Below are 11693 nucleotides of genomic sequence, written 5' to 3'. Positions count from 1 at the left end.
CATGCTTCTCCAGGCCCACTCCTGGAGCGTGGGTGGCTCCCCAGTCCTCAGATCCTGCAGTGCGTGTGGCTCTTCCAGCTCCAAGCTCCTGCGGGGCAGATGGCTTCTCTGGCATCGCCTCCTGCAGTAGCCTTCCCTTCCAGCCCCCGTGGGTAGTTTCATTTCAGAGTCCCTCAAGCAGGACACCTCTCTGTGAATGAATGGCTCTCCCAGCACTCAAGAGGGCAGATTTCCAGCAAAGTTTTTGGTGGGGGGAGGGTAGATGCCGGGAAGTCCCACGGGGACAGCAGCAGAGCACCCTCTGGGAAACACTGCAGAACTGCAGAAACTGGGCACTGTCAAAGCCACCTGGGCTGCAGGAGGACCCTGCTCCCTGTGAGCGTTGGAACCAAGAAGCAGGGCTGAGAGGTCTCCCCAGCACCCTTTCCTCATGATGCTCAGCGCCAATGGACCAAGGGAAAATATTGAAAGGTTCCAGCTCTGTTTTCACAGAGCAGGCAAAAATGCTGATTTGGGCCTGAGAAGCGATACATTAATAGCTGGCAAAAACGCAAATGTTCATCATCAGCAGAGAGGATAAAAAGTTGTGGTATATTCATACAATGGAATGCTACGCAAGAACGAGAATGAACGGACCAATCTATACAACGTGGAAGAATTTCACGAACCCAGTGTTGAGTGAAGGACGCCAGACATAAAGGCATCCTCTCTGTGTGATTCCACCAGGTAGATGGACACCAACCTGACCTTCACATCCAAACTCAAGGCCGTGTTCTCACTGAAGCCACCCCTGACCTGTCCCGCTCCCTTCACAGTGATGGCTGCTGCCTGCTCAGAGGCCCTCAGTGCCCCGCTCAGAGTTCCTCAGAGCCCCTCTAAGGCTGTATTGCGCGGATATGATAATCTACGCGTCTCCTTCCAGCAAACCGAATGCTTCTGGTCAGCAAAGATCACGTCTCATTTGTCTCTGTCTCCAGCACCTAAAAGAGTGACTGTTCCTGGGCTTCTGGACAATGCAAGGTGGTAATAAACCTCTCTTCGCATGACTTTCGGAAAGGTCGCTAGAGACGACCAAGGAGTTCGATTTGCTTTGGTTTTTCCAACAGCGAGTCCACGTGCTCCAGAGCTGGCAGTTTCGGACAGAGGCAGGTGAGGGAAGATTGATTATTACTTATTATTATTTATACTATTACAAACATATTGCTTATATATAAATATTACAGACATATATTGTTTACATATAAATTTACAATATTTTTATATAGTTATAAAATAACATTATTATAATGTTATTGTTTATAATAATTTATTAATAGTAGTACAAACGGGAGCATCAATGGTTTAAAAATGCCTGAGGTCCAGCCTGTGCCTAGAGCTGCAGCAGATTTGGAAACCACAGTTTGGCTTCTTGTAGGATCCCTGCTCCGGGCCCGGCTGGCGCGGCCGCCCTGAGATGCTGGGTGAACTCACTTATGAGCATGGGAAGCACCTGCCAGGTGCCAGGCCCTGCGCGCTCGGGGCGGGGCTCACCAAGGTGGATGAGGCAGTCCCCGCCTCTGAGGAGCTTAGATCTGAGCAATCAAGTGCACGGAGCGTGAAGGATGCTGCGGCTGGAGCTGGTCATCCCTCCGGGGCTGTGAGCCCTTTGAGGGCAGGGACTGGGTCTGAAATTGTTCTGGAATCCTCAGAAACCAACCAGTGATTGGCAGGCGGGAAATGTTTGATGTTGAAGGGAGAAAAGGAGGGGGGTGGGAGAGAGGAAGGGAAGGGAAGAGGGAGGGAAACTGACGAGCAGACACGAAAGAGAGTGTGGCCTCTGTCTTGAGGAAGTCGGAAGAGAGAGAGGGAAGCAAAAGTCAGAGGGAACAGAGGAGCAGGGCACAGAGAGAGAGAGAGGGAAGGAGGGAGAGAGAGAGCCCCGCCCAGCATCGCTGAGAGCAAAATCACGACAGTGCCCACGCTCGGGACGTGCAATGCAGAAATCTCAGCCTGGCAGGAGGTGGCAGGAGAGAGGGGACATCCATAGCTCCCAGAGAGCACTGCCGGCCCTGGGTGGGCCCAGAGTGTGTGGGGAGATACAGTGGAGGGGTGGGGAGCTGGAGCCAACCTGCGCCGACAGGAAGCGCCCTGGCCTTACGGCGCTCAGAGCTGTTGAAGGTCCAGGGCGGCCCAGCACGGAGGCCCGGTGTCCTCCTCAGATGTGGCCCAAGTGGTGTGAAAAGCAGCCATTTCCACCTTGAGGACACCTCACTCTCCTCCAATTCAAGCGAGAAATAATGGTTTTGCTGGAATTTCCTTTCGAGAAACTAAAGCCTTGTGTGTGTGTGTGTGTGGGTCTCTCCAGGGAAGAAATGCATTGGGGCATCCTGGGAACTGGGAACCATATCCATGAGACTGTTCCCGCGCACATCCGCATCCCCCACCCCGGGAGGCATCAGCTTCTTCCACGGGGGAGGGGGGGCAGCGGGGGGGGGGGGCAGCTGATTCTGGAGCCTGGGGGAGGCGCTTCCCTGAGGCTAGGTAAAGGAAGAGCCCCATGGAGACGCACAGCTCTGCCCACTCCACCCTGGGAACTTTCTGGAGTAACTCAAAGGAGTCAGCAGTTGGAGTTTAAAAAATATTTTGTTTTATTTTATTGAGGTCACAATAGTTTATAACATTGTGGAGTTTCAGTTGTACATTATTATTTGCCGGTTATCTTATAGGTGTGCCCCTTCACCCCTTGTGCCCACCCCTCAACCCACTTCCCCTCTGGTAACCACTCATCTGTTCTCTTTGTCCATGTGTCTGTTTATCTTCCACATGTGAGTGAAATCATGCAGTGTTTGTCTTTCTCTGTCTGGCTTATTTAGCTTAACATAATACCCTCGAGGTCCATCCATGTTGTTGCAAATGGGACAATTTTGTCTTTTTTATGGCTGAGTAGTATTCCATTGTATATATATATATATATATATATCTCACATCTTCTTTATCCATTCATCAGTTGATGGGCTCTTGGGTTGCTTCCACATCTTGGCTATTGTGAATAAGGCTGCAATGAATACAGGGGTGCAAAAGTCTCCTTGAATTGTTGTCTTCAAGTTCTTTGGATAAATACCCAGTAGTGGGATAGCTGGGTGATACTGTATTTCTATTTTTAATTTTTTGAGAAATCCAGCAGTTGGAGATTTTTATAGGGAGCCCAGACCAAGGGCTTTGGGCTCGAGTGAGCTGCTGGTGTGCAAACCTACATGGAAGACGTTCTTTCCTGTCCTCTGACGGTGTTGCTCTGGGTGAGGCTAGTGATGTGTCTCAGGGGGGCGTTCGTGGCCTCCTCTCTTCCCGCACCACCCACAGCCCTCGCTGGTCCTGTCTGTTCTCCCCCGGCGATACAGCCCCAACCTGTGTGTTTCTCTTGGGCTCTGCAATACCTCCGAGATCCCATATGCCTCTTCTCCGGCCTGCACCTCTTCACCCCTCACCCCTGCACCTGCTCTGCCTGCTTCACCTCCGGCCCCACAGTCTCTTCCTCCCCCAGCAGCCAGAAACGGCCCTGAAAACTACAAGCCAGAGCTCGTCAGGCCTGCGCTTAACCCCCTCTGTGGCTTTCCAGCACCCTTAGATGAAACCCAAACTCCCCCTACAGCCTGCGAGGCCCTGACCGAGCTGGCCTTGCCCGCCTCTCCCACCTGGCCCCCTGGGTCTGCCTCTGCCGCGGCCACACCAGGCTGCTTCCACTCGGAATCTTCGGCACTGGCTTCTCCCTCGGCCTCAAGAGATGTCTCCCCGCTCCCCCTGATTTTGCATGACAGGCGACCCCTCGTTCTTCCAGTCGGATCTCAAATGTCCCTCCCCAGGGTGGCCTCCCTGCCCACCTTATCTGATGACCTCTCCCTGCCCACTCCACTGCCCTACCCCGTCCCCATCTCCCTCCCCGACATCATCCTTCTACATTTTCTTCATGGCACTTGTCCGATCTGAACTTATCTTGCTCTTCATGCGTTCCCTTATTTACTGTCTGTCTTCCCTCAACTAAAAATGGAAGCTCCAAGGGTGCGGGGAAGGCTTCTGGTTGCTGGCGTATCCCCTCTGCCCGGCCTGTGGTTTTCGTTTGTTGAGTGAATGTGTAAGTGCGTGAATATGTAGATGGATGGATGGGCGGATAGCTAGACGAAATGTTGTGCTCATGAACAATCAAGTGGATGCGTCGGTGGCTGGACGGACCCGTGGGGAAATTGGCCCCTGGAAAGAGGCTGGCTTCTCCCATCATGAAACTCCCTGAGATTAGGGTGTGCTGCCACCTGGCGGTGGAAATACCAGCATCTGAATTGGCTGCTGGGACGCTCTCCCTTTTTCAGAAGTTAACCATGAATGTCTCCCATCTTCTGTTCACCCGCCCCCCCCTTGTCCAAGATCACTCTTCCCTTTCAGAGGCCCCCGAGAGCACCCCAATAGTTGGCTGAGACTGTTACCCGTCCTCCGTGTGGGGATGACACCTCCTAAAGTAAAGCCAGGGCTCACTCAGCAGTTATTTACTGAGCACTTGCTTTGTGTCAGACCCTCTTCCAGGTACGGGGAATGCAGTGGAGAACAAGAAAGAGCCTCATGGAGCCGATTCCAGAGAGGGGGCTGGACAACGAAGGGCAACGCATGTCGGGTAGTTTCCTGTCTTGTGACAGCGCAGGGTGAGGGGGTGGAGAATGCCTCTGGCGCTTCTTTAGTTTTCCCGATCAGAGAAAGCCTCCCCAAGACGGGAAATTTCAAACCCAGCCCAACGGGTAAGAAGGAGCCGGCCTTGCGGGGCCAGGAAAGAGCATTCTAAGCGGGCCTGGAACGGGGTGACGCTATGAGGTGCTTGCCTCGGGCTGCATGTTGAAAGAGGCACCAAAAACTGCATCCTCAAGATAAGTAATTTTTTAATACAATATTTTAAAAAAATCAATATTAATGCAAAAAACTATGATGAACCAAATATCAACATTTATATAAAGGTAGGATCCAACAGAAGTGGGCGAGTTGGGCAAACGCAAAGCGGGACCCTAGCTATTTAAAGTGTTGATAGGTGTTCATCACTGATGCTTTCAGCATCATTTTGATTCCTTAAAACATCGCACCAAAGGATTATTTATCTCAGGTACGGAGCGTGTTGGCGTCCCCTTAATGTTGCACCCAGGGCGAGTGCCTGCTTGCCTCACCCTGGTTCCAGCCCTGTTAAGTCTAAGCAGCAGGGGCAGCAAGCACAGAGCTCTGGAACAGGTGCTTGAGGGGAAGAATGTCGGGTGACAGAGCCGGGAGGTGAAGTGGCAAATGTCGCCAGGACCCAGATGTGGCTAGCAGGGTCTCCACTGGCTGCTTGTGATTTCTTTCTTTCTTTCTTTCTTTTTTTTTTTTTTTGCTGGGGAGGATTGGCTCTGAGCTAACATCTGTTGCCCATCTTCTTCTATTTTATGTGGGACGCCACCACAGCATGGTTTGATGAGCAGTGTTAGGTGCATGCCGGGTTCCAAACCTGTGAACCCCGGGCCACCAAAGCAGGGCATGTGAACTTAACCACTATGCCACCAGGCCAGCTGCTGCTTGTGCTTTAAAATCACCTGGGGGCTTTAAAGCCGTACACCCAGGCCCCACCCCAGGCTGACTGTCAGTCTCTGGGTGGGGTCCAGGCAGCTGGGGATGAGACCTACTTGGGAGCTGCCCGCCTGATTCAGTTTTGACCCTCCCTCTGCCACCTCCCTCAAACGGTGTTAATGAAGCGTGCACCCACTGCTCCTTCTCTCTGTGGGGTCTGTCTTTCACAGCCTCCCCTGACGCTGGCATTGCCTGCTGCAATTTGGGAAATCCTGCCGCTTGTGCCCACCCCGCAGCGGTTCTGAATTTAGAGGAGGCAAATGAGAGAAGCTACAAATTTCCCTTTTAGCTCTGTAGGGAAGGAAGACATTTCCTCTTCCCAAATATGGGTTCGTCTGGCTGGAGAACGAATTAAATTCACGTGAGACAGAATAGCAAGAGAAAATTAAACAAAGCTTTATGAGGAACCATGGCCTGGGGCCTTTCTTCCCGAAGGAAGAAAGGGCACCGAAGAAGTGGGGTGCACATAGTGGTTATATACCCCCAAACAGGGTGTTTCACATGTGATTGAAATGTCCCTCCCACAATAGTCACAAGATTGCCCTGTCAGCACAGAGCTTGATGGACACAGCAGGTAGTGGTCTGCTATCACGATGGGCGTAGCTGGAGGCAAGTGGATTGTCTGGAGCTGGGCGGTCACAGGTGAGCGCAGCAATCAGTTCCTAGCCTAAGGAAAGATGCTTAATCCTTAAAGAAATGCCACCGTTGGGAGGGGGAGGGAAGTCAGTTACAGGAGGTTACCAGACAAGCACAATAAAAGGCAGATTTAAGTCCTTGCCTTTGGCATTGATTAATAGTTTCTAGAGAGAAGATCATCTCGTTTCTTCTTCCTGGTACAGAGAGGGAGGCACCTTTACAGATAGAGATTTACCTTACAAATGTAAATGTGTCCTAACAAAGGGCAAGTTCCATTCCTCCTTCCCTGTCCCAGTTTATCAAAAGCAATCAGCCTCAAATAATCCTGATGCCAAAGAGATATATCTTGGGGTGGCCAATTCCAGGTCCCCACAGCTCCAAATTCTACAATGACCCCCTTCAAACCTTGACTGCTCCCAGGCTGGGTAGACAGTACAGCTGTGTGACTTAAAGCAACTTACTTGGCATCTCTGGTCTTCTCGATGAGAGTGAGGAAGACAGCATCTCTCCAGTACTCATTGACATACTTCCCAACTGGCCTAGCATTGTCTGGACATCCACCATTGGAGTTTCCCTCAGACTCTACATCTCCGAAGGGCTTTGTGCTAATGAAAGTACCCCTTGAACGTTGAGAGGTGTTAATAAGCACCTGCATTATACATTCCGGGAAATTGCTAAGGATATCGCTATTCTAGAGAGATGAAAAGACCTGGCTCGTGGGCCTCACCAAGCTTGATGGCGCGGCTGGTGGAGGTGGAAAGGCAGGTAAGTTTCTTCAGGCTGCGAGGGGGCTGCCGGTGGACGGTGCCCCGGAGGACATGTTCCGAGAGGCACGAAGCACAGGGAGATGTTCTGGTCTAGGTGTTCCCTCACTCTGTCAGGACACGATGAGACTCCCCACCTCGGCTCCTGGAGAAGCTCAGCCTGTCGACCTTTCGGTTCTGCAGAGGCGTCACCCCCGCCCTGGGTGGGCAAGAGGGACCAGGGAAGACCCTGGCCACTTCTGCCTCTGCCCGAAGGTCGGCAGTTCTAATACACAGTGTTTGTTAGCTCGTTCATAATGCCATATTTGCATATTCAACATTTAGGGAGGTGTCTTCACTTCCAGAAATGGAAAACGGAAACTGAAGTTTGTGCCTGCTGCTCCTGGTGCTGGGGTCACCTCACTGCGGGGACCCTACAGACAGTGTGTGTTCACCTGCGTTTACGAGGGAACCCATGTTGGTACCCGAGACTGAGGAAATGTTGCAAAGCTACAATCAATCCGTCACAGCCTGTCCTTAAAGATGATGCTTTAGAGCCACTTTGAAAGGAAACAAAATTCAAAGGCTAATAGAAGGTGGCGTTTTTCAAACTGGGTTTCTTAGAGCACTGGGGTTCTCCGTGTTGCCCCAGAGGTGGCCGTGGAGGTCAAAGAGGAAGAAGAGTGGGGGGGCTCCAGACCCCTTATCCTCGGGCAAAACCGGAACAACTGCCCATCTTATTTTATACAGCAGGGCTCCCTCACCATTTTAGTAGAAAAAGAAACTGTGTGGTTCTAACAAAGGTTGAAAGCTACTAGTCTAAGGTGTCATTTTTCCTTATGAGCTTCTTCCAAATTTAATCTTTCAAGTAGAATACACTTTTTTTTTGAGGAAGATTAGCCCTGAGCTAACATCTGCCACCAATCCTCCTCTTTCTGCTGAGGAAGACTGGCCCTGAGCTAACATCTGTGCCCATCTTCCTCTACTTTATATGTGGGACGCCTACCACAGCATGGCTTGCCAAGCGGTGCCAGGTCCACACCCAGGATCTGAACCGGCAAACCCTGGGCCGCCAAAGCAGAACATGCGCACTTAACCACTGTGCCACTGGGCCAGCCCCTAGAATATACTTTTTTGATGCTTTTAAATGATAGCTTGAAGGAACAGAAAAGACGATTAGTAACAATCTCAAATAAAATTTAGGATGATGACCATGTTTTAAATAAACTCTAATCTGAGCGGTTTAGCCAAACTGTTTCTATTTTTTAAACTCATTCCTCTCTATTTTCCTATCTTGATTCAGACATTAGTTAGTTAGTGTTTTACCATTTTTAGAAGTTAATTTTTCCCTAGCTTTACTGAGATATAATTGGCAGACAACATTGTGTAAATTTGGGTACAACGTGTTGATTGATACGTGTATATACTGCAAAATGATACCGTCACAGCATTAACTAACTCCTGCATTCCATCGCGTAATTACTGGGGTTTTTTTCGTGGTGAGAACATTTAAGATCTACTGTTAGCAGCTTTCGAGGATATCGTACGGTATTATTAGCTGTAATCAGCATGCTGTACGCCAGGTCCCCAGAACTTGTTAATCTAATAAGTGGAAGTTTGTGCCCTCTGACCGGTATCCCCTCATCTCCCCCTCCCTTCAGCCCCCGGCCCCCCAGCCCCTGGTAGCTGCCATCTACTCGGTTTTTCTGAGTGTGGCTTTTTTCGGTTCCATATATGAGTGATTCCATACAGTATTTGTCTTTCTCTGTCTGACTTATTTCACTTAGCATGATGCCCTCAAGTCTCATCCAAGTTGTTGAAAATGGCGGGATTCCCTTCTTTCTCATGGCTGTTCCGTTGTGTGTACACCACATCTAGGAGCTCGCTTTAAGCTCCTTCTCTTTGCTCTTGAATTCCTATGAGGAGCCACACTTTTGGGGCTCGCACCAACCCTGGGGATGCTTCCCGCCGGCCGCGGCACCTGTCCTTCCACGGGCTCAGCTCTGCCCTGCCCCCCGCTTCTACACTTTCTCCCTCAGAACGCTCCCCAAGCCCTTCTCTCCTCCCCGCGACCCCAGGAGGGAAGGCAACCCTTGGAGCCATGGGGTCAGAACAAACGTGGCCTTTGCTTTGTCCATCCTTTTCTCTCCTGACAGGCAGGGGGACGGGCAGTCGCTTCATTCGCTCCTCCTGGCATCGCCGGTGGTTTTGCTCCCAGCGCCAATAGCTTTCACGTTGCACACTCTTGTGTGGGGTGCCTCCATCCACAGGAAACAGGGCAGAGTTTCGAAGGAAACAGGAATCCCTGCCCGTTAGGCTAAGGGTAGGGTCTTCAATCCTCCTATGCCAAGAATGGGATTGAAATCCTTACCTCGGGGTCATTCTGAGGGTTTAATCAGATACGGGATTGCAAGGGGGCGTTGAGGACACAACTGAAACACCTTCCCAGCGGCACCTGTCCACACTGGTGGCTTTTGTTCGCTGCTTGCTCCCGAGGTCCCGCAGGCTTCCTGATCGCCATTCCCGGGTCCTTTCCCAGGACTGCCTGAAGGCCCCCATTCGCTTCCTGAAGGCCCTGAAAACCGAGGGGGTGGATCCTCCGGGTTGCAATCTGGGGAGACAACGTTGGGAAAGGTTTCTGACCTCTGTCACCCAGACCTTGGTGGCAGATCAGGTGTCCCCGGGTCGGGGCCCAGCCTGATTTACGCAGTTGTCCTTCCAGCAGAACCAAAACCTCCCGTTCCTCTCCCGGAAGTTCGTGACGACTTGTGTGTTGAAACATCTGATCATCCACTCCTACTGGTGGCGTGCCGTCGAGAACAGTGCTTTCACACCCTGGATGTCTGGAGGAAGGACAGGAGGTGCCTCAGCCCTGACATCATACCTGAGAGATTCAAGAAGACGGGCTGCCAACCCCTGTTTCTGGGCACTTTTAAAGATTTTTTTAAATTTTTAAACTTTTCCCTTTTTTTCTCCCCAAAGCCCCCCAGTACATAGTTCTGTATTTTAGTTGTGGGTCCTCTGGTTGTGGCATGTGGAACGCTGCCTCAACGTGGCCTGATGAGCGGTGCCATGTCCGCGCCCAGGATCCGAACCTGTGAAACGCTGGGCCGCCGAAGCAGAGGGCGCGAACTTAACCACTCGGCCACAGGACCGGCCTCCCTGGCCGCCTTTAGGGAGGCTGCCTACCTAGAAAACAAATTTTGGGTGCAGAAAATTCACCCCTCGTAAGAGACGCCGAGACTCTCGCTCGCTCAGCGTCCTGAGGCCATCCTGGGGAGCGGTGAGAATGACATCCTCCACGATGACACTTGCTCTCTGAGAAGCACTTGGAGGACCAGGGAGTCCTCATGACGTGGTTCTATGTGGAGTATGGCTTTCCTGGGCCTATAACGTTATTTGATAAGAAGCCTTTCTCTTTTCCATGCTCCCTGAAAATGGTGAATGCTGTGGTCCGTTATATAAAGAGCGTATGGTGACCCTGGGGCCCTGAGTAGGGCATGGAAAATGCGGACTACCAGCTGAGCCCTTTGTGAACCCTATTTCATTGATTAGGGAGATGCTAAGCCAAGGCCTGGCCTACGTGGGGAGGACGAGAAGTCATCTAGGAACAGTCTTGCTCAGTATTTAAGAGAATCCAAACTGTGCCTCTTTCCTTCCAGCGCCAACAACGTTCAATTCTGGATCTAGCAACATTCTCTAACATTCTCATTCAGGAGAAATAAATATCAAAGGGAGAAAAAAGTGCCTTTAAACATTTCTCAAGGCCCTAACACACAAGGTCTGTGGGGGTGAAGGCCAACAGCTGGTGGTACTGTCCATGGTGAGTCTATACCGTGGTGCCAAAGCATTGCTCGGGGCCGTGGTTCCTGTTGGAGGAGGGGGCACCTAATTGTCCCTGGGGTCAGAGGTCACCAGCCAATTCCAACAGACTGGTTCCACGTTGGTTCCAGCTGGCCTGAGAAATGCTGTTGCAATGGAACTCTCCTGTTGATATAGCCACCCTTGGGCTGGACTAGGGGGAGGTTTCAGAGGAGATTAAGGGAAAGGGAGACGGGAGAAGAGGCGAGAGGGAGGTGATGAGGAAAATGGTGGGCTCTGGGGGGCTGTGAGCTTTGTTGAACTCAAGTCTATAATCCGAATTTCAAAGTCAGATCACTGGCTACCCAGAGGCAGGCAGGTTCTCAGAGGCAGGGCTGTCTTGGGAACCTCCGGATGCCATCTGGGATATGGAAACAGCGTTCCCTAGGGGAGTTTATATATTGTTCCCACGTTTACAAAGAACTCGCCCTGCCTTAGACGGTACCGCTTTCCCTGCTCCCAGGGAAAGGGGAGGGAGTCTTTGCACTGCACGCTGGGGGCAGTGCGCATCAGACTTAGCATTGGGCCCCTGTTTGCTTGATGCATCTGTAATAGCCCTGGGCCTTACTGCTGTCTAGCCCCACCAAGTGCTAAAGTTTGAGCCTCTCCCTTCTCTGCAGCCATAAGCTTTCTTGGTACCAAGGACCTCACCTATGATGGATGGAGGAAGGGTCTTACAGGCATCTTGGATCCTTGAAAGGGGAGCAGGTTTCTATACGAGCAGACTGGACGGGGCTCCTTGGGGCGTGGGCATGGGCAGGCATCATGATCCATGAGTTTTATGCAAGCAGCTTTGATGGGAGAGTGTGTCAATTTCTGTGTAACAATAATACTGTGAATTTA

The 11693-nt window shown here is 51.4% G+C and overlaps 1 pseudogene; it reads left to right on the top strand.

Moving 5' to 3' along the window:
• Window positions 1-730: 730 nt before the first annotated feature.
• LOC106782817 (arylacetamide deacetylase-like 4) lies at window positions 731-10468 on the top strand (annotated as a pseudogene).
• The last annotated feature ends 1225 nt before the right edge of the window (window positions 10469-11693 follow it).

This window comes from Equus caballus, chromosome 2 (genome assembly GCF_041296265.1).
Source record: "Equus caballus isolate H_3958 breed thoroughbred chromosome 2, TB-T2T, whole genome shotgun sequence".
In the NCBI taxonomy this organism is placed as follows: domain Eukaryota; kingdom Metazoa; phylum Chordata; class Mammalia; order Perissodactyla; family Equidae; genus Equus; species Equus caballus.
Note: the sequence above shows the minus strand (reverse complement) of the source record. Positions and strands in the feature narration are given on the sequence as shown.